The sequence below is a fragment of the Schistocerca serialis genome, chromosome 6, assembly GCF_023864345.2.
Source record: "Schistocerca serialis cubense isolate TAMUIC-IGC-003099 chromosome 6, iqSchSeri2.2, whole genome shotgun sequence".
Taxonomy (NCBI): domain Eukaryota; kingdom Metazoa; phylum Arthropoda; class Insecta; order Orthoptera; family Acrididae; genus Schistocerca; species Schistocerca serialis.
Window position 1 is genome coordinate 324,514,099 of NC_064643.1, and position 25,286 is coordinate 324,539,384.

General features: G+C 43.7%; 2 non-coding genes across 2 annotated transcripts; one reads left to right on the plus strand and one right to left on the minus strand.

The window, feature by feature from the left end:
• Positions 1 to 23,630: 23,630 nt before the first annotated feature.
• Positions 23,631 to 23,705, minus strand: Trnat-ugu (transfer RNA threonine (anticodon UGU)). The gene has a single exon. It is a non-coding gene; the product is annotated as a tRNA-Thr (tRNA).
• Positions 23,706 to 23,813: 108 nt separating this feature from the next.
• Positions 23,814 to 23,888, plus strand: Trnat-ugu (transfer RNA threonine (anticodon UGU)). Its single transcript has one exon. It is a non-coding gene; the product is annotated as a tRNA-Thr (tRNA).
• The last annotated feature ends 1,398 nt before the right edge of the window (positions 23,889 to 25,286 follow it).

A 25,286-nucleotide genomic window follows, 5' to 3' on the forward strand; every position in this document is an offset into this window, starting at 1 on the left:
CTTAAGTTAAGTAGACGAAAAGAGAATATTACTACAGGAAGTGGAAAAAATAAAAATAAAATTTGTCGGACTTGTCATCAGACACAACTGCTTCATCGTCAATATTGTTGAAGAGAAAGTGCTGGGAAAGAAAGGAGAGTGGGAGGGCGGCCTAGGATGAAGTATTTCGAAGACATCGAGTATGTGACTTTCACATGGATGTGAAACGAAGAGCCAGTGACAGAAGAGAGTGGCTGCATTCACAAGAGATTGGCCTTTAGAATATGTTTGTATGTATGATGCGATTCAGGATAGCCACAATATCAAATCTGTAGCATGAAACATATGACATAATACAACACAGTAGCAGCGCAGAACACATGTATGTATTCCACTATCTTTACGTAGCTCCAACGTATTCGTTTTACATATATGTATGAGGGCGAAATATGTCTTGATTCCTTGTGTACGAAGGCAAAACACTGGTTGATTATTTTAGGACTATGTATATGCAGGAGAGCAATACATCGGTTGATTGTTCTTGGACTAAACGCTCTGGAAATTTTAACAGAGAGCCTCAACATGATGTAGGGCACGTCTCTTGTAGCCACTGGGGGAGGGAGGGGCATGCGGGTAATCACCAGATAAGGTAGATTAGCAAACAAGTGATGGTTGAGAGTGAAAATTAATTAGTTAACAGCCGATAAGAGTCTGTTTTTTCGCCTTACAGAAATTTGTAACAAAACATCAAATACTGTGTAGAGAGCAAAAAATAAATGTAAAACAACTGATTCCAAATTTTTTTTGTTGTTTTTGGTATCAGTAGTCTGCAGGCTGATTTGATGAAACTCTTTGCACAAATCAGTCACGTGCAAGTCTTTTCATTTCTGCATAACTAATGCACCCAGCATACATGTGAACCTGTTGACTCTACACTAAACCTTCGTCTCCCTGTACAATTTGAATCCCTCCCTCCCTGCCTTTCACAATATTTCCCTTTATTCGTAGCTTTACTATTCCTTGGTGCATCAGAATGTGTCTTCGTTTAGTTAACTTGTGCCTTTGCTACTACTTTCTCCCCAACTCGATTCAGTATATTTTTAAAAAGCTGTTTAATCTGTGTTTAATCTACCCCTCAAATCTTCTGTTGTGCTGTATTTCAAAATACTTGCTTTCCTTATTCACACTTTTAAACAGGGCATCGCCCACGTTTTACTTCCTCATACTGTTCTAAAACTGCATTTTTTGAACTCTTTACGTGTGCAACTGTCAGTTATTTTTTCCGAAATAACATAACTCGTTAACTTATTTTTGTGTCTCAGTTCCTAAACTAATTCTCTTCACTTCATATAATGTACTTAGACAACAGTCCAGCATGTTTATTTTTACTTGTGCTGATGTTCATCTTATAACCTCTTTTCAAGACACTATCGATTCAGTTCAATTGGTCTTCCAAGTCATTTGCCGCCTTTGACAGAAGCAAAATGGCATTTAGGCATTTCAATGCTTCTGTTTCATTCTTCTGATCTATAATACTTTTCCCATAAAGTTTGTTTGGTTTGCTTTACTGCTTGCTCAATTTACTGTCGAGCTCATATGGTTTTTGTGGATAACTTGAGCAAAACTTTGGGAAACATATAGGATTTGTTTCATCAAAATCAAATTAGGAAGAAAAAGATCGCGTTTTAAAGTTTCATCTAAAAACGTTCTATCTGTCTGTTTGAACACGCTAATCTCCTTCATGGGGTTTTCAGCCCCATAGCTTGGGCATCGTGGGGACTTTATTTCACCAGAATCGGATCACAGTAAAAAAAAAGAAAAATCGTATTATCCATACTAAAATTATAAACGCGAAAATAATTTTGTCTGTTACGTTTTCACAACTAGTCTCTTGAACTTATTTCGACGGAATCTTTTATGGAAGTAGCTTGAACCCTGTGAAACAACATAGGCAATTTTTGAAAGTTTGTAGTACAAGATACTTGTTTTCTAATTTACTCATCTTGAGAAGCAAGGAGTGATCTGTGATAGTACCCGTACATTAGTGAAGATCAAGTTCTTTGACAAGATCGCTGGTAATAAACTTTATTCTCGATAACTGGCTTCGGTAAGCGAAGTTACCATCTTCAGATACTTACTAGAATATTACGTGAACTAGAGAAAAGTATCTAGTCTTTGAAAGAGCCATTTACTCTTTGTCTTTTGTTCTTTACCATATTTGCGAAAACGCTTTGTTGCTATGTGCTTCGTGATATAATTCAAAGTAATGAATACAATACTTACTCATTTTCAGTGCGTTTAATCCACATTTTGTCACTATATGTTTCATAGTGCATACGTTGTATAATGTATAGCTTCTCCAATAGCACGATACAAAGATGCACCCTCCTGCCATGCCCTTCTGTATGCACTGCTCGATAGCAATGCTGCATATGCTGACGCATCGTGCATTGTGTATAAGGACTGGTTTGGGGGTGGGGTGGGGGGGTGGGGGGGGGAGCAGCGTGCACATCACGAGGTATGCTTACCCAAAGAGACACATACTTGAGGTTATCTGATGTTACTGCACATATAGTAGCTTACTTACTCACCATCACTGATCAAAACAAAACTCCTAACATATCAAAAGAGCCGCAGGTAACAGCAAGCGTTACATACTCGTAATTTGCTGGGGCAGTTTGAAGCTCACGAAATTTGAGAATCAGCCGGCCCGTCACGTGGGGCTGTAGCAGCAAGTCGTGGGCCGCCTAGATCGGAGTCTGTAAATTTTGGAAATTTATGGTAAGTTCCTATAGGACCAAACTGCTGAGGTCATCGATCCCTAGGCTTATACACTAGCTTTAAACCGCGCGGCGCGGAGTCTCTGTTTTAAAGTGACGTTCATTTCGGACTTCCAGAGTTGGTGATCCTATGTGATTAAAGAGTTACTTCTCTGCTACATAAAACGTACAAAGCATTCGAAAATTGGTTCACGTGCTGGGTTTCGCATTCTTCGTTATTCTCGCAGGTTGTTGCGGATTAGTGAGCGTGGATTCTTTCGATCAAACGGGCTGCAAAGTAGAGAGAGGAGCCATGAGATCGCTGGAGGCGGTGTTACTTAAAAGAGGCGGACTTGGCTAGGATAAATTCAAGGCAGTAAGTTTCGCTTGTTTCTGTGCAAATCTGAGAGTGATAGTGTGACTCTATCCCCTCTGACTTTGAGCTCTATTCCTGTTTGTTGCTGTGCTGACGTAACGGCGAGAGCGGCTAGTAGCCAATTAGAGGCAGTGTATAAACTGTTAGCTCTAGACATAATTGACACAAGTACTCGGATACAGCAATCTAGAAAGCATTAATTTATTGACATGAGAATTGTCAGTAGTTTAACCTGTCTCCCGGTTCAAAGCGAGGCTACAACCTTGATTTAGATTGATTGGTGGTGTAGCAAAGTATATAAGTAATCTGGGTCTGTCAATTAACGAGTCTGATTAAATCCGCGGTGCAATACTTCGGGTAGTTGGCCCGCTCGCCGCACAACGCGAAGAAAGCTGGCAGCGGCCGCAAGTGTATTTTCGCGCGACGCTACGGCGTCTCCGGACGAAAGGAACGTTTCACATCGATCATTCGTTCGCCTACTCATAAACCCCACATCTCCCATGTTATTACAGTAATGTCGTAATTGCGCCGTCCATTCGTAGTAGATGGCATTCTAAAAACCACAAATGCTGATGGCTAGTGTCGAATGGTGAGTACGTCGGGTAACTTTCGACTCGGGACGGGTTTGTCGAGAGGGATGAGAAGAGATAGCCACATAGCCACCATTCGTCTATAGTCGTAATCGATGTTACTCTTCAACCATCACCCTACTGCGAGGCGGTTGAACCACGTGTGTCACAGGGAGTGGGGATCTTAGCTCAAGTACCTAAATCACCAGTGCGGTCCATACCTTCTTTCAACCATCCACCGTAGTAGAAGAAGAAAAGGTGGGTAAAAGGAATATTTGTAATGGGACCTGTACCACTGATGCCGGGTTATATTTGTCAACATATTAAGCGTTGTATTAAGTAATGGATTTTGCGTAGGATTAAAAGGTTGAATTGCTGTTGTAATACAATGTACGTGTGCGGAAGCGACGAGATACTCGGACAGTTGGGTGTTACACGTCGGAAGGGAGACGGGCCAGTCAGATTTTGGATGGGTATCAACTACGGATGTCGGGCGTCCCTCATCGCTGTGTAAAGAAATACAGGAGTTGTGACAGAAACCGTTCAAACTACCGTGCGCCCTTACGGTAAAGATTTCTTTCAAAATCATAATAAACCAGAATTTGTAAAACACAAACCGAGGTAACAACCATTTCGCTGCTATAATCATCTGCAATGGCTCGATATATGGATAGATCCCCACAAACTCATGTACGTAAATAATTTTGAGACAGTACAGATTGAACGATATGAATAGAATGGCAATCGTAAATTAGTTACGATAAAACCATTAAAGGTTTAATCATTGGATGGGGGTTACACCTAACTTCTGAATTAAAAGTCTTGGCCCAATTTAACCCCAATTTGTTACACCCATTGCTCATATATACATATATAAGCAAGAAATCAATACTTATACAGTGACATGAGGAATAAATTACGAGTAAAAACTAAGAGCTCAGAAGAACTATCTATTACGAACTGAGAAACGCGCTTAAATCGGAGGTAGACTGATTTGGTTAAGTCCACAAAGAACAAGTGGAACGGGAGGCTACATGATTTGATGAGGTAGTCCTTGAAAACACATAACTGTGGATGATGAGTGTCCAGTGATTAGTCCGCTCGTGCCAGAAAGGCATATGAAAACGGCAGGCAAGTCACCAAGTCCGCTCTTTCATGGGTAAGCCCTCGAATCCCTGACCAGGTGTTAAACCATGAAACCCAAACAACGGACCGAAAAACGCCTAACTACTTCCCTTCCTGGTTCCCCTGCACTGTGAGATAATCTCACCATAGTTGCTGAGTTCGAGCACTGAGTGCTGCCTGCAGCTTAGCCTCCCACCAGCCGTTAGTCGTCAGCAGCTGTATGATCGGATGACCATCAGGAACATTCATGTGCGACCTCCGCCATGCCTCCGAAGTCATAACGTCCGCTCCTCCACGTTTTCAAGACATGCGTGTCTACTTTCACAGCTGCATCTAGAACGTCCACTTCTGTGTTATCCTCCTGCTCTTCATTACACCGTGCAAGAGAATACTCCACCAATCAGAAAACGCCATTAAACATTGGATAATAAAATCGTTAAAAAAAGCCTCAGTTATTCAGTGTGCTTTATTCTAATGCAGTCAGTAATGAGAAAACAGAGCTCCAATCACCGAGTCGTCTGACATCTTTTTACAACGGGCTGTTTCCCAGCATCCGATATTTATGGAAAATGACATATTGAACTACCGCTTACAGACGTTTTTCTAGGACATACAATGGTCTTTATTCCCATCTTGCGAGAGAGACAAGCCCTTACTCCGCACGGAGTTACCTCAGACTCCCTCCTCCACAAGGTCCCATAAGAGGAGAAGAAAAAGTTTTAACAATAAGCAGTAACCAATATTCATATAAGAAAGCAGGGGCGAATATGCCCGACTATCCCGGATCCCTTGATTTTTATAGGTAAAAATGTTACCAGTAAAAAGAAAGTGCCATCTACGCATTCTTCGATAAGAGAAACTGACTTGAAAAAAAATTTAAACGGCACTGGCCAGATGTGCGACATGGTTCAGTATATTGCCCCTTCTTAGATATACTCCGGGACCACACAGCTCGTGGGCACAGTCGGTGCGACGTTGACAGCTCGCGCTATGCAAGCGCCGAGCCAGACAATACCGTCTCAAAACAGCCTAACGTGTCTTTGCCCCTGCTCCCTGTGGCGTAATTCCCAAAAATCCTTCAAATTGCTCTGAGCACTATGGAACTTAGAACTACTTAAATCTCACTAACCTAAGGACATCACACACAGCCATACCCGAGGCAAGATTCGAACCTGCGACCGCAGCGGTCGCGCGGTTCCGGACTGAAGCGCCTAGAACCGCTCGGTCACAGAAGCCAGCCGTAGTTCTGTTTTCCTTACGGACTTCCAAGACCCGTCCTTCTGTGAGGTCCCAGCCAAGACCCTACTCAAATTCATACAGGACAACAAGTATAGGATACGCAGCTAACTAGAGAGACAGAGCGTGTCGGCCTCTCTGTCTCCGCGGTCGCATATGTCATCCATATTATCAGCACGAGGTATTCACTGATCAGTAGAAGCAGGATACACATTTCGATAAAAGGAGTCAAAATCCATGATATATGGGACGTGTCAGTCCACCACTTGTCTGTCGTATTTGATGCTTCACACGCACTTCGTGGACACTTCCTCATGGAGGCAGGAATCATCCGACTAGAGTGAGCTGAGGTAGATGGTATCATGAAGACTGAGCACGCTTGGAGCCTGATGACACAAGATGTGCAAAGCCGTATGGCAACGCCTCACACATGGATGGCCTCAGGCTGACCATCGCCAAAGGGAAGGACGGGCTAGAGCAACAACGTTTAGAGAAACTTGTAGGCAGCATGCAGATGAATCTTAAGGTGCGTGGCGGTGGTACATCGGGCGGAGACTTCATTGAATTTTACCAAAAAGTAGATTTTTATTTCACAGATGTTCAAAGAAGTGCAGTTATAAACAGAGTGCCGCCATCGTGCTTATTATTCTGTTTTTATTTCGCCGTGAAACAATATTTTTAGTCTCATAAGGTTTATTCTTCAGTGTGCTGCCCTCCGTAAACTATGTCCCACATATATTTGCATTCAGTAAATTACTTTTTTTTTTACTCATAGCTTATGCTGACGAGAGATATATTTCAGTGGTAACATTTTAAAGTACTGCTTGCATTTTAAACAGATCTCACCGCCCTATTGCACCGCTTAACTGAAGCGAAACTACTTGCAGGGAAATTTTTGCGTTATATAGAAAAGAGATGAATTATTGTGGTTTAAGATTAAACAAATGTCGTGATAACTATAAAATTTATCTACGAATGGAGTAGGACTCCAAAACCCTATGCGATTCATTGTTGTCGTTGTGGTCTTCATTCCAGAGACTGGTTTGATGCAGCTCTCCATGCTACTCTATCCTGTGCAAGCTTCTTCATCCCCCAGTACCTACTGCAACCTACATTCATCTGAATCTGTTGAGCGTATTCATCTCTTGGTCTCCCTCTACGATTTTTACCCTCCACGCTGCCCTCCAATACTAAATTGGTGATCCCTTGATGCCTCAGAATATGTCCTACCAAGCGATCCCTTCTTGTAGTCAAATTTCTTCTAGTCGAATTTCTCTTCTCCCCAATTCTAATCAATACCTCCTCATTAGTTATGTGATCTACCCATTTAATCTTCAGCATTTTTCTGTAGTACCACATTGCGAAAGCTTCTATTCTCTTCTTGTCCAAACTATTTACCGTCCACGTTTCACTTCCATACACGGCTACACTCCATACAAATACTTTCACAAACGACTTCCTGACACACAAATTTATACTCGATGTTAACAAATTTCTCTTCTTCAGAAACATTTTCCTTGCCATTGCCAGTCTACATTTTATATCCTTTCTACTTCGACCATCATAAGTTGTTTTGCTCCCCAAATAGCAAAACTCATTTACTACTTTAAGCGTCTCATTTCCTAATCTAATTCCCTCAGCATCATCCGATTTAATTCGACTACATTCCATTATCCTCGTTCTGCTTTTGTTGATGTTCATCTTATATCCTCCTTTCAGGACACTGTTCATTCCGTTCAGCTGTTCTTCCAGATCCTTTGCTGTCTCCGACAGAATTAGAATGTCATCGGCGAACCTCAAAATGTTTATTTCTTCTCCATGGATTTTAATTCCTACTCCGAATTTTTCTTTTGTTTCCTTTACTGCTTGCTCAATATACAGATTGAATAACATTGGGGACAGGCTACAACCTCGTCTTACTCCCTTCCCAACCACTGCTTCCCTTTCATGCCCCTCGACTCTTATAACTGCCACCTGGTTTCTGTACAAATTGTAAATAGCCTTTCGCTGCCTGTATTTTATCCCTGCCACTTTCAGAATTCCAAAGAGAGTGTTCCAGCAAACATTGTCAAAACCTTTCTCTAAGTCTACAAATGCTATAAATGTAGGTTTGCCTTTCCTTAACCTATTTTCTAAGACAAGTCGTAGGGTCAGTATTTCCTCCCATGTTCCAACATTTCTACGGAACACAAACTGAACTTCCCCGAGGTCGGCTTCTACCAGTTTTTCCATTTGTCTGTAAAGAATTCGCGTTAGTATTTTGCAGCTGTGACTTATTGAACTGGTAGTTCGGTAATTTTCACATCTATCAACACCTGCTTTCTTTGGGATTGGAATTATATTCTTCTTGAAGTCTGAGGGTATTTCGCCTGTCTCATACATCTGGCTCACCAGATAGTAGAGTTACGTCAAGACTGGCTCTCCCAAGGCTGTCATTAGTTTTAATGGAATGTTGTCTACTCCCGGGGCCTTGTTTCGACTTAGGTCTTTCAGTGCTCTGCCAAACCCTTCATGCAGTATCACATCTCCCGTTTCATCTTCATCTACCTCCTCTTCCATTTCCATAATATTGACCTCAAGAACATCGCCCTTGTATAGACCCTCCATATACTTCTTCCACCTTTTTGCTTTCCCCTCTTTGCTTAGAACTGGGTTTCCGTCCGAGCTCTCGATATTCATGCAAGTGGTTCTCTTTTCTCGAAAGGTGTCTATAATTTTCCTGTCGACAGTATCTGTGGTGTCACCACCAGACACCACACTTGCTAGGTTGTAACCTTTAAATCGGCCGCGGTCCGGTAGTATACGTCGGACCCGCGTGTCGCCACTATCAGTGATTGCAGACCGAGCGCCGCCACACGGCAGGTCTAGTCTAGAGAGACTCCCTAGCACTCGCCCAGTTGTACAGCCGACTTTGCTAGCGATGGTTCACTGTCTACATACGCTCTCATTTGCCGAGACGACAGTTTAGCATAGCCTTCAGCTACGTCATTTGCTACGACCTAGCAAGGCGCCACGTTCAGTTACTATTCTGAACAGATAATATTGTGAATCATGTACCTTCAAGAGCGACGTTCATCATTAATGGATTAAAGTTAAATATGAAACTAATTACGTCCGCTTTCTGAATTCTAGTTCCTTATCATGTTCCAGAGCTCACGTCAGTATAGTTCTTCCCTCCACACGCCAGCCTGCGTGAACTAAAACACGTGCATTTCGGCCTCCACTAGTAACACGATGTTGGCTCTTCTGCCAACACAACAGTATCTATCTTATCACTAGTGACATACGTTTCTACATCCTTACATTTGTCCTCTAGCCATCCCTGCTTAGCCATTTTGCACTTCCTGTCGATCTCATTTCTAGACGTTTGTATTCCTTTTTGCCTGCTTCATTTACTGCATTTTTATATTTTCTCCTTTCATCAATTAAATTCAATATTTCTTCCGTTACCCAAGGATTTCTACTAGCTCTCGTCTTTTTACCTATTTGATCCTCTGCTGCCTTCACTATTTCATCCCTCAAAGCTACCCAATCTTCGTCTACTGTATTTCTTTCCCCCATTCCTGTCAATCGTTCCCTAATTCTTTCCCTGACACTCTCTACAACCTCTAGTTATTTGAATTTATCCAGGTCCCATTTCCTTAAATTCCCACGTTTTTGCAGTTTCTGCAGTTTTAATCTACAGGTCAGAGTCCACATCTGCCCCTAGAAATGTGGTACAATTTCAAACCTGTTTCCTAAATCTCTGTCTTACCATTATGTAATCTATCTGACATTTCCAGTATCTCCAGGCTTCTTCCATGTATACAACCTTCTTTCATGATTCTTGAAACAAGTGTTAGCTATGATTAAGTTATGCTCTGTGCAAAATTCCTCAAGGCGGCTTCCTCTTTCATTCCTTACCCCCATTCCATATTCACCTACTACGTTTCCTTCTCTTCCTTTTCATACTATCGAATTCCAGTCACCCATGACTATTAAATTTTCGTCTCCCTTCACTATCTGAATATAATTTCTTTTATCTCATCATACATTTCATCAATCTCTTCGTAATCTGCGGAGCTAGTTGGCATATAAACTTGTACCACTGGTAGGCATGGGCTTCGCATCTATCCTGGCCACAATAATGCGTTCACTATGCTGTTTGTAATAACTTACCCGCATTCCTATTTTTTTTATTCATTATTAAACCAACTCCTGAATTACCCCTATTTGATTTTGAATTTATAACCCTGTATTCACCTGACCAGAAGTCTTGTTCCTTCTGCCGCCGAACTTCACTAATTCCCACTATATCTAACTTTAACCTATCAATTTCCCTTTTTAAATTTTCCAACCTACCTACTCGATTAAGGGATCTGACATTCCACGCTCCGACCCGTAGTACGCCAGTTTTCTTTCTCCTGATAACAACGTCCCCCTGAGTAGTCCCCGCCCGGAGATCCGAATGGAGGACTATTTTACCTCCGGAATATTTTACCCAAGAGAACACCATCATCATTTAACCACACAGTAAAGCTGCATGCCCTCGGGAAAAATTACGGCTGTAGTTTCCCCTTGCTTTCAGCCGTTCGCAGTACCAGCACAGCAAGGCCGTTTTGGTTCGTGTTACAAGGCCAGATCAGTCAATTATCCAGGCTGTTGCCCTGCAACTACTGAAAAGGCTGCTGTCCCTCTTCAGGAACCACATGTTCTTCTGGCCTCTCAACGGATACCCCTCCGTTGTGGTGGCACCTACGGTAAGGCTATGTGTATCGCTGAGGCATGCAAGCCTCCCCACCAACGGGGTCCATGGTTCATGAGGGGGATGCGATTCATTAAGAAAGTGAAAATCAATGAGTGACGCCAGTTCCTACTTCTCCTTTTTTGTAGCCTGGCCGTCACCAGCAACACATTTTAATCTACAGTGAAGCGAACAGAAATGACATTCTGTTAGCCTTCTTACATCTGTATGTAAACACAACTCACTACCTAACATGAAAGCGGAGCAAAGAGTAACATAGTTTTAAAAGTCCTCGTCTCGTAATCCTGACTAAATTTTGTCCGTCGTTTCTCAGCATCACTTGAGGCAAACGATGCAGGATCCCTCAAACTACGCCGCAGATATTTCCTTTCCCTCACTACCTCAGTTTACGCTTGATCGCTAACTGTTTCTATCACTTTGTCTATTGTGATAACCGCCTTCGCTTCGCGTATTGTGTTATTCCAGTTTTAAGAGTTTTCTACACTTCACTGCAAATAATGTTATGTTATTCGTTTCTTCACAGTGCCGTAGGTAGATTGAAACATTGATAACTAGAAATTTACATTTTTCTGTACTTTTCAATTTCATTCACAGATGTAATTTAACACTCTACTCCTTCAGTGTGTCAGTAAAAGTAGAATGGGTTCAGTTGGCGGCACGGTTCTGGCAACTCGTGAATTTCCCAGGGGGTCTCGTCCGATATCAATACTCGTGCCAGGCAGCGTTCCTGTATCATATGGGAATTATGGAAAGGAAATATCAACAGAATTCTACGAACCCAGTGAATAACGTAAGAGACGTTTCATAAAACGATTTTCGCAAGTGGCGGAAACGAAACCTATAACGCGAGAGAGCTCCATTCATTAGCCCAATCATTTGCTTTAGATTTCTTGGTCACCTTGTCGCGCTTCAGACCGGTTCTGAAACTTTTTAGGCGCGTGGCGACATAAACCTACCAAACGGAACAGGTGCAGAATGCCCGTCTGTGCAGTAGCCTTAAATGGTTAGTGGTCATTTGTGTATAATAGTAGTGCAGGTCCACGAAGCTAATGTTTTAAAATTACTACTTCAGTTTGATGGGTGCCAATCCTCCTTCAGTGAATGTGTCGGATGTAACTGGAGAAAGTGCTAAGTGTACTCTCATGGGCCAGTTCTACTTCCAATGTCTCTCCTGTGGAAATGACTACATTTTGTCATCACATTCAATTAAAATCCATTTATTCTGCCTTATTTTCACGTTCTTGGACCGTAGTTTGTGGCAAGTAATAACATTATGGTCTGATAAAACATATATTAACATGATCTTTAGTCTTCGACCATTTCAGCGGTCGCAGCAAAATTGTTTTATTACATTTCATCAAAACGGCCAGCTCTGCTCCCGTCAAATGACTGCTTCCTCCGTTTCCTCCAACCAGCCTAGGATTTACTTGTCGTCTTCTGTGCTGCCGACAGAGGTAACCGGAAACAGTGCTGTGTCCAGTAAGTTCGCTTTCGTAGGTCAGCTATATAGTTCGGTTAAATGGTACCCTCTCCCATCTTATAAAGACAGCCTCCGCTGTCCTCAACAACACCTGTGGTACTACAGCAGTAACTGGAACTCAAAACGTTTTTACTTTTTACAGAACCGAATAAACAGTGCCGTACCCGCTGACGATGCCACGAACGTGTTGAAAATTATTTGTGTTTGTATATAAACATTTTAGAGGAGTTCAGGATTGACAGGAAAACAAGGTGAATTATTCAGCCAGCCTCGGTGGCCGAGCGGTTCTAGGTGCTTCAGTCCGGAACCGCGCCACTGCTACGGCCGCTGGTTCGAATCCTGCCTCGGGCATGGATGTGTGTTATGTCCTTAGGTTAGTTAGGTTTAAGTAGTTCTACGTTCGAGGGGACTGATGACCTCAGATGTTAAGTCCCATAGTGCTCAGAGCCATTTGAACCATCAATTATTCAACAGGCATTAACAGATACAACCTCCAAAGTTAAATTCGTGGGAGAAACATCACAAACATTTTCTATACATACTGGTGTTCGCCAAGGAGATGGAATGTCCCCCCCCCCCTTCTATTCAACATAGTTCTGGAAAAAATTGAGGACATGGGAAAAGGAAATAAAAGGAATTCAGCTTGGGATTAAAAAAGAGCAGAGAATCAGGGTGAAGTGTCTGCCTTTCGCGGACGATCTTGCCATTCTAACTAACAATAGAGAGGAAGCCAAACTTGCGTTGGAAAAACTACACGAAATCTCACAGAAACCTGGGCTACTAATCTCCTACGAGAAAACACGATATATGGAAAACAAACCTATAGATAATCTCCTCATTACTACTCAATACGGGAAAGTGGCACAAGCTGCCCACATCAGATATCTGGGAGAGATAATCCAACCATTAGGACTGACCTCAGTAGCCAATAAAGATAGAATCTCCAGATTACAAAAAGCATATAAGCTCACTTGGAATCACTAGAATAAGAAATCTATTTCTTTCAATGCGAAACTAAGGCATTACAATACAGTAGTCGTACCAGAAGCACTTTATGCTGCAGAAACTACAGTGATTCATGGTCATACGAAGATCAGAGAGATTGAAAAGCAGGAAAAAAATGGTTCAAATGGCTCTGAGCACTATGGGACTCAACTTCTGAGGTCATCAGTCCCCTAGAACTTAGAACTACTTAAACCTAACTAACCTAAGGACATCACACACATCCATGCCCGAGGCAGGATTCGAACCTGCGACCGTAGCGGTCGCGCGGTTCCAGACTGTAGCGCCTAGAACAGCTGGGTCACCCTGGCCGGCGAAAACCAGGAAAGAAAAATTCTGAGGGAAGTATATGGACCAGTGTTTCGGAAAGGAATCTGGATGAAGAACGCAACTAGAGAGATTTAAAAAGACGTGGAAACAATAATAGACACCACTAGAAGGAGAAGGATGAAATTCTATAGACATATCAGCAGGATGAATAAAAGCAGGTTCACAAGGCAAATCATTGAGACAGTAAACAAGAGGAAAAGCAAGACAAAGTGGATCACTGAAGCAGACGAAGACATTAAAGAACTGGGGATCATACAAGACAGCATAAGCAATAGAGAACAGTTTAGAAACTTCATAAATAAACACATACTTAAACAAGAACACACGGAGAACAGAACGGGAGAAAGATGGTCGGAAGAACGCAAGATAGAACATAGTGAACGTATGAAAAGAATTTGGGAAGAACGAAGAAAGAAGAGGAAATCATGACTACTCAAGTTCAATCGCTCCCTTAAAAATGGTTCAAATGGCTCTGACCACTATGGGACTTAACTTCTGAGGTCATCAGTCCCCTAGACTTAGAACTACTTAACCTAACTAACCTAAGGACATCACACACATCCATGCCCGAGGCAGGATTCGAACCTGCAACCGTAGCGGTCGCGTGGTTCCAGGGTGAATCGCCTAGAACCGCTCGGCCACAGCGACCGGGAAAAGAGGATAATCGAAAATAATAATAATAATAAACAATTGTTTGCACAACAATATGATCCGAACCTAAAACCCAGAAATTTTGTCTGCAAAGACAACTGTTGCAAGATCTTCTTAACCAAATGAAGAATAACTTTCCCAGCTAATACCTGTTGCACTAAAGACAACAGTTACTAATTAAATTAGGTGAAGGTAAAAATTTCAGCATGACAGACAAAGCTAAACAAACGCCGAATTCCGATCAACTGCTCGTAAATGCGTATTTTCAGCACTATTCGCACTGACCTTGATCATTAACTGAACTACATAAAAGTGCTGTAATGTTATTAATTTGTTAAAACAATAACCCGAATCGCAGAAACAGCGCTGCCGTCAGGTGGTCGACATGGGGAACTATAAGGTGCAATATTACTAGTATTGAAATCTGAAGTCCACATGTTTTAATTTTGCTAATGCGAAGAGAGCAGGAATGACCCTTTCTTCTAAAGAGTACAGTAGGTCAGTACGTCAGAGCTAAGGCAATGGTAAGAAAGAAAACAAACATTAAATTTTAAACACTCTTTTTCTTAGAGGAAATTCGTAATTCCAACAACCGTAGCACACCACAGAAGCAGCTCGTTTTGTCAGAATCGAACTGCTAGACATAATGAAACACGTTCCCTTACCGGGAAAACTTTCAGGCGCTCGCTATTGTTTGGCTGTCCTTCTGTGGCTGTCACTTGCGACATAATTTGAAAACTTTTGCTCCATTCGATGTTCCGTGCTTTCCTCTGTCACCGGCATATTGGGTTTTTGCACCCTGAATGTTGCTAATCTGCATCTCATTGACAATTTTCCTGCTTATAAGTCGCTCTACACGAGTCGAGATCCTATGCGATTCGCACTGCATGGAACGTAGTGGGCAATAATTCAATATTTGAATGACACACAACCAGATTGCTTGAAATATATTGCCTGACAAAAAAATTGAAACAAGTAGAAGACACCGTTGCATGGCAATGTAACTTTGTACACGTACACACCATCTGCAGATATTGTAAATGATCGCAGTTGCAATTTTCTCTGACAGGTCGAACGTTCACCGGAGAGAGTTGGTGTTGTTCGTGTTTACTATTGTTAACAGGTCTGGTTGGGTATATAAGGGGTATGAACAGCGTCAGAAGTTGAGTGATCACACCGAAGGCCGTGGAGATGCGGCGTACTCGTGTGTGACAGCATTATCAGCATCTCATAGTGTTTGAAAAGGCCTCCTATATATATTGGCCATTAAAATTTCTACACCAAGAAGAAATGCAGGTGATAAACGGGTATTCATTGGACAAATATATTATACTAGAACTGACATGTGATTACATTTTCACGCAATTTGGGTGCATAGATCCTGAGAAATCAGTACCCAGAACAACCACCAATGGCCGTAATAACTGCCTTGATACGCCTGGGCATTGAGTCAAACAGAGCTTGGATGGCGTGTACAGGTACAGCTGACCATGCAGCTTCAACACGATACCACAGTTCATCAAGAGTAGTGACTGGCGTATTGTGACGAGCCAGTTGCTCGGTCACCATTGACCAGACTTTTTCAATTGGTGAGAGATCTGGAGAATGTGCTGGCCAGGGCAGCAGTCGAACATTTTCTGTATCCAGAAAGGCCCGTACAGGACCTCAACATGCGGTCGTGCATTATCCTGCTGAAATGTAGGGTTTCGCAGCGATCAAATGAAGGGTAGAGCCACGGGTCGCAACACATCTGAAATGTAATGTCCACTGTTCAAAGTGCCGTCAACGCGAACAAGAGGTGACCGGTGACCGAGACGTGTAACCAATGGCACCCCATACCATCACGCTGGGTGATACGCAAGTATAACGATGACGAATACACGCTTCCAATGTGCGTTCACCGCGATGTCGCCAAACACGAATGCGACAATCACGATGCTGTAAACAGAACCTGGATTCATCCGAAAAAATTACGTTTTGCGATTCCAGCACCCAGGTTCGTCGTTGAGTACACCATCGCAGGCGCTCCTGTCTGTGATGCAGCGTCAAGCATAACCGCAGCCACGGTCTCCGAGCTGGTAGTCCATGCTGTTGCAAACGTTGTCGAACTGTTCCTGCAGATGGTTGTTGTCTTGAAAACGTCCCCATCTGCTGACTCAGGGATCGAGACGTGGCTGCACGATCCGTTACAGCAATGAGGATAAGATGCCTGTCATCTCGACTGCTAGTGATACGAGGCCATTGGGATCCAGCACGGCGTTCCGTATTACCTTCCTGAACCCACCGATTCCATACTCTGCTAACAGTCATTGGATCTCGACCAACGTGAGCAGCAATGCCACGATACGATAAACCGCAATCGCGATAGGCTACAATCCGATCTTCATCAAAGTCGGAAACGTGATGGTACGCATTCCTCCTCCTTACACGATGCATCACAACAACGTTTCACCAGGCAACGCCGGTCAACTGCTGTTTGTGTATGAGAAATCGATTGGAAACTTTCCTCACGTCAGTACGTTGCAGGTGTCGCCACCGGCGCCAACCTTGTGTGAATGCTCTGAAAAGCTAATCTAAAAATGGTTCAAATGGCTCTGAGCACTATGGTACTTAACTGCTGAGGTCATCAGTCCCCTAGAACTCAGAACTACTTAAACCTAACTAAGGACATCACACACATCCATGCCCGAGGCAGTATTCGAACCTGCGTCCGTAGTGGTCGCGTGGTTCCAGATTGTAGCGCCGAGAACCGCTCGACCACTTCGGCTGGCAAAGCTAATCATATGCACTTCACACCATCTTCTTCCTGTCGGTTAAATTTCGCGTATGTAGCACGTCATATTCGTGGCGTAGCAATTTTAATGGCCAGTACTGTACATATTTGTCGGGCATTCGGTTGTGACAGTGGCGTGATGTTGGACTGCAAGGGAACTGTTCGTCAAAGGTCCTGTCGACCACGTCTGACCAGCAGAAGGGAGGATCACCGTATTCTGCACCCAGTACATCGCGTTCCCACCACATCTGCGCTTGCCGTCCAAGAGCAAGTAGTGGACTCCTTACGACACTGTGTCGCCCTGCATCATCGGTCTGAGGGTAGCAGAAGCCAAACTAAGGAATTACCGGAGATGGATTCCCAATTGAGAATCGGCTGTATATTGGAATGACGACAATGAAAATTTATAACCGATCTAGTCTCGAAACTGGATTTCCTGCTTTACGCGAACGGTGCCTTACCCGGTACTGCTATCCGTGCACGAATAACGACCAGAGCCAATCTTCCATATGTCGTCATCCATGTGTCACAATCTGTAGTCGTACGTTACGTATATCCCCGGGGGGCGGGGGGGGGGGGGGGGGGGGGGGGGGAAGTGGGGAAGAGATACTTGTAGAGCGGCGAGACCCTGGTGCTCACAGCACCACTGTAAACGCAGCCTATTGCGTTGTGGTGCTGAAGGCAGCCTATGCTTAGGGCTGTAATTCATTACGAAATAGCAGTGGCTGTGTTATTAAGAAGTGTGACGGAATATTCCTTCGAACATGCATGCATGTCAGGAGGAACATTGCATCACACTTCTTAATAACACAGCCACTGTTATTTCGTGAGGAATTACCGTCCCATGAATAGGCTGCTCTCAACTCCACAACACAAAATGTTACGTTTGAAGTGGTACTGTGTCCAGGTAGCATGGAGTGATGATGAAAGGCGTCTCGTTACGTTCATTGATGAATCGCGGCTTTGTACTATCCCAGATGACCATCGTCACCGAGTTGGCGGCGAGTGGGAGAGAACTCCCATTGTTCCAATGTTTTCGACAAGCACAATAATGTCATGCTGTGGGGAACCATCAGGTATGACTTCAGGTCACGGGTGGTAATGACTGATGGACCTCTGACGGCAAAACTGTATGTCATGGATTTTCGGCGCCCTCATGTCTTAGCTTCTAATCCTACAGTATTGTGGTACCATTCTTCATGACAATGCTCGTCTACGCACGACACGTGTCTCTATAAACTATCTGCGTGATACTGAAATACTCTTGTGCCCAGTGATATCGCCAGGTCTGTCCCAGATAGAATATGTGTTGGACCAGATCGGACGTACTCCATCCCAGCGCTCAGTGTCCACGATATCAAAGTCAACGGCTTATGACACCCTCGCAAGCGAATCAGTGCACGCATCCATCCAGAGGGGTGCAACGTCGTACTGATATGTTGGCTCATACTACCAAGTTCCTTCTCTATTCGTCAAGATTGTGAGCACTCGAATAACGTCACTTACCCTCTCAACCAGTGAAGTTTCATTTCGTTTCCTACCTCGCTTCTGTATACTTCACTATTTCTTGTCTGGTAGTACTACAGTTCGTAACCTCAATGTGGCAGCTTTGTACTCAAGTACATTTCTTAACAAGCATCGATCAGAGCACCACTTGTAACTTCGGTGGCATTGCAAAGTTGTCTCATTAGCGAGAATGTTTCTAGATACAGTATCAGTCGACGGTGTTTTAATCTCCGGTGTATGTACACACAGAGTCTCTAGCATGAGTGATGCGACGATGGCTGTTTAGCAACCGAACGTTCTGATACTCTGATCAACACTGCACTTGAGAGATGTGTAACGCGGTGTTCTAAAACGAGCGTTCCCGGCTAATTCATGCACACATCACCTCCCGAACTTCGGTGCCACGTCAGAATGCACCATTAGCCAAGTTTGCCTGCCGCTGCTGCTGTTGCTGCATTAGCACTGGCAGCTCCTGCTGCCTGTCACGGAACTCAGTTTTATCATGGTACCGAGTGACATAGCGCTACACCCATACTACGATTCTAATATATCTCGTATTTATAACCTCATATAGCATTCTACCCCATTTTTTGTCGTCTGAAAATTACAGCGTCTTAGTCGGTGCATCTGCAACGCTTTGACTAAAAGATGATGTCATAATAGTTGTTGGAGCAAATCTTTATGAAGCTTTGAGTGACATAAATAGCAATATGAAATGAAATATTGTTTAGAATGCAACTCAAAGAGGAAGTATTTCAGAAAGTATGACTGACTAACTTTTTTCCGTTTTTTAGAGTGAGGAACAAGCTTTTAACGTTTGTTCAATTAATTCTCAAATGTTAATTACACCAAGAGAACGATATATTAAAAATACAAGCTTGTGAAAAGAGTTATTCTTACACATCTTGGATGAAGAGTACAGTGGCTATATTTCCTAATTCTTCCATAATTTCTGAGAGACTTTCACAAAGCTCACGCCGTGCGGGATTAGCCGAGCGGTCTAAGGCGCTGCAGTCGTGGACTGTGCGGCTGGTCCCGGTGGAGGTTCGAGTCCTCCCTCGGGCATAAGTGTGTGTGTTTGTCGTTAGGATAATTTAGGTTAAGTAGTGTGTAAGCTTAGGTACTGATGACCTTAGTAGTTAAGTCCCAGAAGATTTCACACACATTTTTTAACAAAGCTCACATCGTATTTCCTTTGTGTGTATCCATACGGGAAATTAACAATAATCTTCTTTTTCATGTACCTTTTCCAGTATCTATGCGCGGTCGGCGTTTGTTCCATTCGATTTGGCGTGGTTAATCTGAGTGCTGGTCAGATGCCCTTCCTGTCGCCACCATATTACCCCCCCCCCCCCCCCCCCCCCCGGGAAAGGAATATGTCTGCCGGAATTGTGTGCATATAGTGTTTACATGTGAACATGCTATAAATGTTTGCAAATCGTGTAACTGAGGCAAGACTTGGGTACATGCCTGGTATTCACCTACTCGGGTGTGGGAAACCGCCTAAACCACACCCAGGCTTGCCGGTAGACCGACCCTCGTCGTCAATCGCATTCGATCCGGTGCCAGCGCACCTCCCCGAATCCCAGAAGTGGCTTCTTAACACATGCATCTATCTGGGCTGGTCCCAGATTAAAGAATAATACTACAGACCTTTTCCGCAACAGAAAAAGTAGAGCTAGATAGTCACCAAAGGTGAGTTTTTAGGTAGAAAGAAATGTCAATTGCTAAATTTGATCCAAAAGAATTCTGTGGAAATTACTTCAAAATATGAGCAAATTAATGTCTCATCGGGAAGGAGGAGCTGTATCACCAAAGTCAACCTCAAAAGACTTTGCAAATTTAGATCAGTGGGTAACTGATCACTTACGTTAACAATCTTTTGTATGGCGTTTGATAGAACTTAATGTTCTATAATACAACAGAATGTTGTTCTATAATACAACAGAATAACTGTTGTATTATTCAACCCCGTAAAGGCTGTCTGAATTACTCTTTCATAATATCTCAGCTGTTAATATACTTTAGTAATTAAATATGAGTGGTCTTCTAAGTGTACTGAGAAGCAACTAGAGTTACAGATGATATGTGGGTCATTGGTTCGAATCTAAATGGATTCTTCCATTACTCAGTACCAAAATGAGTATGCCGTTGATGCTCTCGCCATCGGTTTCCAACACTGTGGATGGTTTGTCCAACGTACAGTTTGTCATCTTGGCAGAGAATTCGATATGTCCCGGCCTTAGAAAGTGCAAGTTCGTTCTTGAAGCTTTCTCATGTCCTAGTGGATGAGAGGAGCATAATATAGCGAGTTGTGTACGTGTTTTTAGCATTTGCTCACATAAATATATTGCATATCCTTGATTGGCGAGCAGGTAGGTGGATACACAACTATTCCTGATCGTGGGGTCTATTGGCACTGCTTTGCGGCCTGGGGAAGCGGACTGAACACCTTTAAGCTTATGGAGAGTGGCATCCTCGTCAGCTCCCTCGTTACTAGACTCCCCCTCCAGGATTCTTTCAGACTTATTACTGGCTAATTGGTTGATCTGAAAACCGTCAAACTTTGAAGCCAGTCCTGGCGTCAACACATTTTCTATTTAGAATGCATAGTAAGGGCACATGGAGGAAATCGGAATGGGCAGCCCACTCTCAGTAGTGGTGGCTAACTTAGGGTTGGAGCACATAGGAATCTGCCTCCCTGAAATCCATCCGCTCCTTTCGGCGTGTCGACGGTGTTTTCATATTAAAGCGATATGGAAGATGAGAGCTCAACCCGATTCCTTACACATCTCAACTCCATTCACTCGAATATCAGCCCGACGATGGATATCGAAGTGCCTGGTGAGCTACTCTTTCTGGATTTTCAAGTAAAGAAGAATGTGGATTGAACTTTGGGCCAAGACGTATGCTACAAGACGGCTCACACAGAGTTGCATCTCCACGCTCAGAGCTTCCACCACCTGGCGCAGATTGTAAGACTGCTGGAGGCCCCACATAGATATACACGGAAGTAAGAAAGGTCATGTGAAACTTCCTTAATATTGTGTCGGACCTCCTTTTTTCCGGCATAGTGTAGCAAATCAACGTTACGTGGACCCAACAAGTGGTTGGAAGTCCCCTGCAGAAATACCGAGATATGCCGCCTCTATAGCCGTCCTTAACTCCGAAAGAGTTGCCGGTGTAGGATTCTGTGCACAAACTGACCTCCGATTATATCCCACAACTGTTCGATGGCAATCATGTCATGCGATCTGAGTGGCCAGATCATTCGCTCGTTTTGTCTAGAATTTTCTTGAAATAGATCCCGAACAACTGTGGGCCGATGACATAGCGCATTGCCATCCATATAAATCCCGTTGTTGTTTGGGAATATAATGTTCATGAATGGCTGAAAATGGTCTCCGAGTAGCCTAACATAACCATTTCCAGTCAATGAATTGGACCAGAGGGCCCAGTCCATTCCAAGCAGACACAACCCACACCATTATGGAGCCACCACCAGCATGCACAGTATTTTCCTGACAGTTTGGGTTCATGGCTTCGTGGGGTCTGCGCCGCACTAGAACCCTACCATCAGCGCTAACCAATTGAAATCGGGACTCGTCTGATCACGCCACTGTTTTCCAGTCGTCTAGGGTCCAACCGATATCGTCGCAAGACCAGGAGAGGCGCTGGATGCGATATTGTGCTGTTAGCAAAGGCACTCGTGTCGGTCGTCTGCTACCATACTCCATTAATCTGCTACCACACGTATCCTAAAGGATACGTTCATCATACGTCTCACATTGATTTCTGTGTGTAGTTCACGTAGTGTTGCTTGTCTGTCAGCACTTACAACTCTACGCAAACACCACAACCCGCGGTCGTTAAGTGGAGACCGTCGGCCACTGTTTCGTCAATGGTGAGACGTAATGCCGGAAAATTTGGTACTGAATTCCCTAACAATGTCCGAAATGAAATGTCCCGCGTGTCTCGCCCCAACAAACATTCCGTGTCCAAAGTCTGCCAGTTCCCGTCGTGCGGTCATAATCACATCGGAAACTTTTTCACCGGAGTACAAAAGACAATTCCGCCAATGCACTGCCCTTTTATACCTAGGTATACTACCACCATCTGTATATGTGCATATCGGTATCTCATGACGTTTGCCACTTCACTTTAAGCGAAAACAGCTCTGCACAATCAGCTTGTGCAGCTCGCAGCGCCGACTGCAATTTACTGAAATTACTGGCATTGCTGTGAGAAAGTTAGCGGGCCGGACGACATTAATCGCTGTGTTCCCATGAGCTAGAGCCCTCCTTAGAGCAGACAACCATGACTGCTGTCGATGCATAGCAACTTTTTCATCAGCGTGACTTCGACTCCCAGTAGTCGGAGAGAAATTCGCGTGTCACGAATCGCGAATACTACGTTGCGGCTGGCCAACGCCTCTTCCCTCCACCCTTGATTGGTAGTGGAGAATTCCGACCTCAAATATTCTCAGCTCGTGGGCGGATAAATGCGTACAGCATGAAACACAATAGTAGATGGTGGACTATCTTTCGCAGTCATTTTTAAAATTTATTAATCTAAGCTATTATTGAAATGATAATTAAATGGACACCTTAGCTGCATACAGGCGTTGATGTACTTCAATGGGGACATGTTGAAAATGTGTGCCCCGACCGGGACTCGAGCCCGGGATCTCCTGCTAACATGGCAGACGCTCTATCCATCTGACCCACCGCGGGCACAGAGGATAGTGCGTCAGCAGGGACTTATCCCCTGCACGCTCCCCGTGAGATCCACATTCCCAACATGTCCACACCACTACATTCGTAGTGCGCCTAATAGATGTTTGCCAATCATACTCATTACTCGTGGCAGATTAATCTACCAAGTCCCGTACGAGTTCGGGCATAGCGTGTACGTTCGCACAAGAAGGTCAATGGCCGGAAAGCCGTATTTTTAACTATATATGACGGTAGTATCTGTTCCCGAAAGAACAGTTACCGTGGATGACCACACAGCTTTGCTAGAAACGAAATGATAATTAAATGGACACCCTAGCTGCAAACAGGCGTTGATGTACTTCATTGGAGACATGTTGAAAATGTGTGCCCCGACCGGGACTCGAACCCGGGATCTCCTGCTTACATGGCAGACGCTCTATCCATCTGAGCCACCGCGGGCAAACATCTACTAGGCGCACTACAAATGTAGTGGTGTGGACATGTTGGGAATGTGGATCCCACGGGGAGCGTGCAAGGGATGAGTCCCTGCAGACGCACTACCCTCTGTGCCCGCGGTGGCTCAGATGGATAGAGCGTCTGCCATGTAAGCAGGAGATCCCGGGTTCGAGTCCCGGTCGGGGCACACATTTTCAACATGTCCCCAACGAAGTACATCAACGCCTGTATCCGGCTAGGGTGTCCATTTAATTATCATTTCATTTCTAGCAAAGCTGCATGGTCATCCACGGTAACTGTTCTTTCGGGAACAGATACTACCGTCATATATAGTCTAAGCTATTATGCTTTATGCCTTGGCCGGCCGGAGTGGCCGAGCAGTTCTAGGCGCCACAGTCCGGAAGCGTGCAACCGCTACCGTCGCAGGTTCGAATCCTGCCTTGGATATGGATGTGTGTGATGTCCCTAGGTTAGTTAGGTTTAAGTAATTGTAAATTCTAGGGAACTGATGACCTCAGAAGTTAAGTCCCATAGTGCTCAGAGTCATTTGAACCATTTTCGCTTGATGCCTTGTGCTGTAGAGTTTTTCTGCTTCAAGACCACGTCACTTTTAGTGAATGTCATTTTGAGCTAATTTTTAGTACTTATTCCACACTGTGTTATTTTTTCATTTATACGTCTTTACTACACTTGTTTTTTTATTTGGATTTTTCCAATATGATGAGCTGCTAACTCTGTGTTTCCATCGTGTCCGGCGATCATTGGCTCCTCATGGTCCCATGATTTTTCGTGGCGATGCAGTCACGCTGCAGTTCACACAGCCATTTCAGCTTTTCCTAGCGATTCATCGCGAATTGCCGACATCTTTTACAGACGACGGCATCAAACTGGTACACGAAGACCTCTCCATATTTTCCGTTCCGTGTCGGTGAAATACAGCGCTTTGTCGCTTTCACTTCTTTGGTCTCTGCAGACGGAACGTATCGATACTCTACACGCCATCATTTTCGTTACTGACGCCATCTCCTCGATGATCTTTGCTTATCTTACATAATAGTATCGAGTCCCTATAGAGGACAAATATTGTTCGTCTAATCTATTGCTGTTGATCTCAATTTGTAATCTTAATCATAAAATTTTTGATAAACTAATTTGTTTTCATTATACCAAAATTATACCGCTTTCAACTTTCATTCTGTAATACATTTACGTATGTACTGTAGTTTTGTCACCCTTCTCTTCACATTGTATTTGACTGGTTACTATTGACGACGTTTGGCCGAAGGGGCAGCGGGAGAGAGGGACGAAGCCTGATTTACTTAATCTGTAGCTTTCCCATGCTATCCGGCAGTTGACATTCATGTCTCGTATATGGGGTTCCCTCTCCGTGTCACCGTATCTGCATCCTTTGGGTATATATGATCAATTAATTACACTTGTTCTTTTAGATTTAAGTTGTAAATTTTGTTTAAACATCCCTCTAAGACCCTACATTTACTCTTATTGCAGAGTATTGCCCGGTGAAGGTTTAAAATAGACAGAAACCGGTCACCATTTTTAAATAAATGTTTTTATACGATCTAGG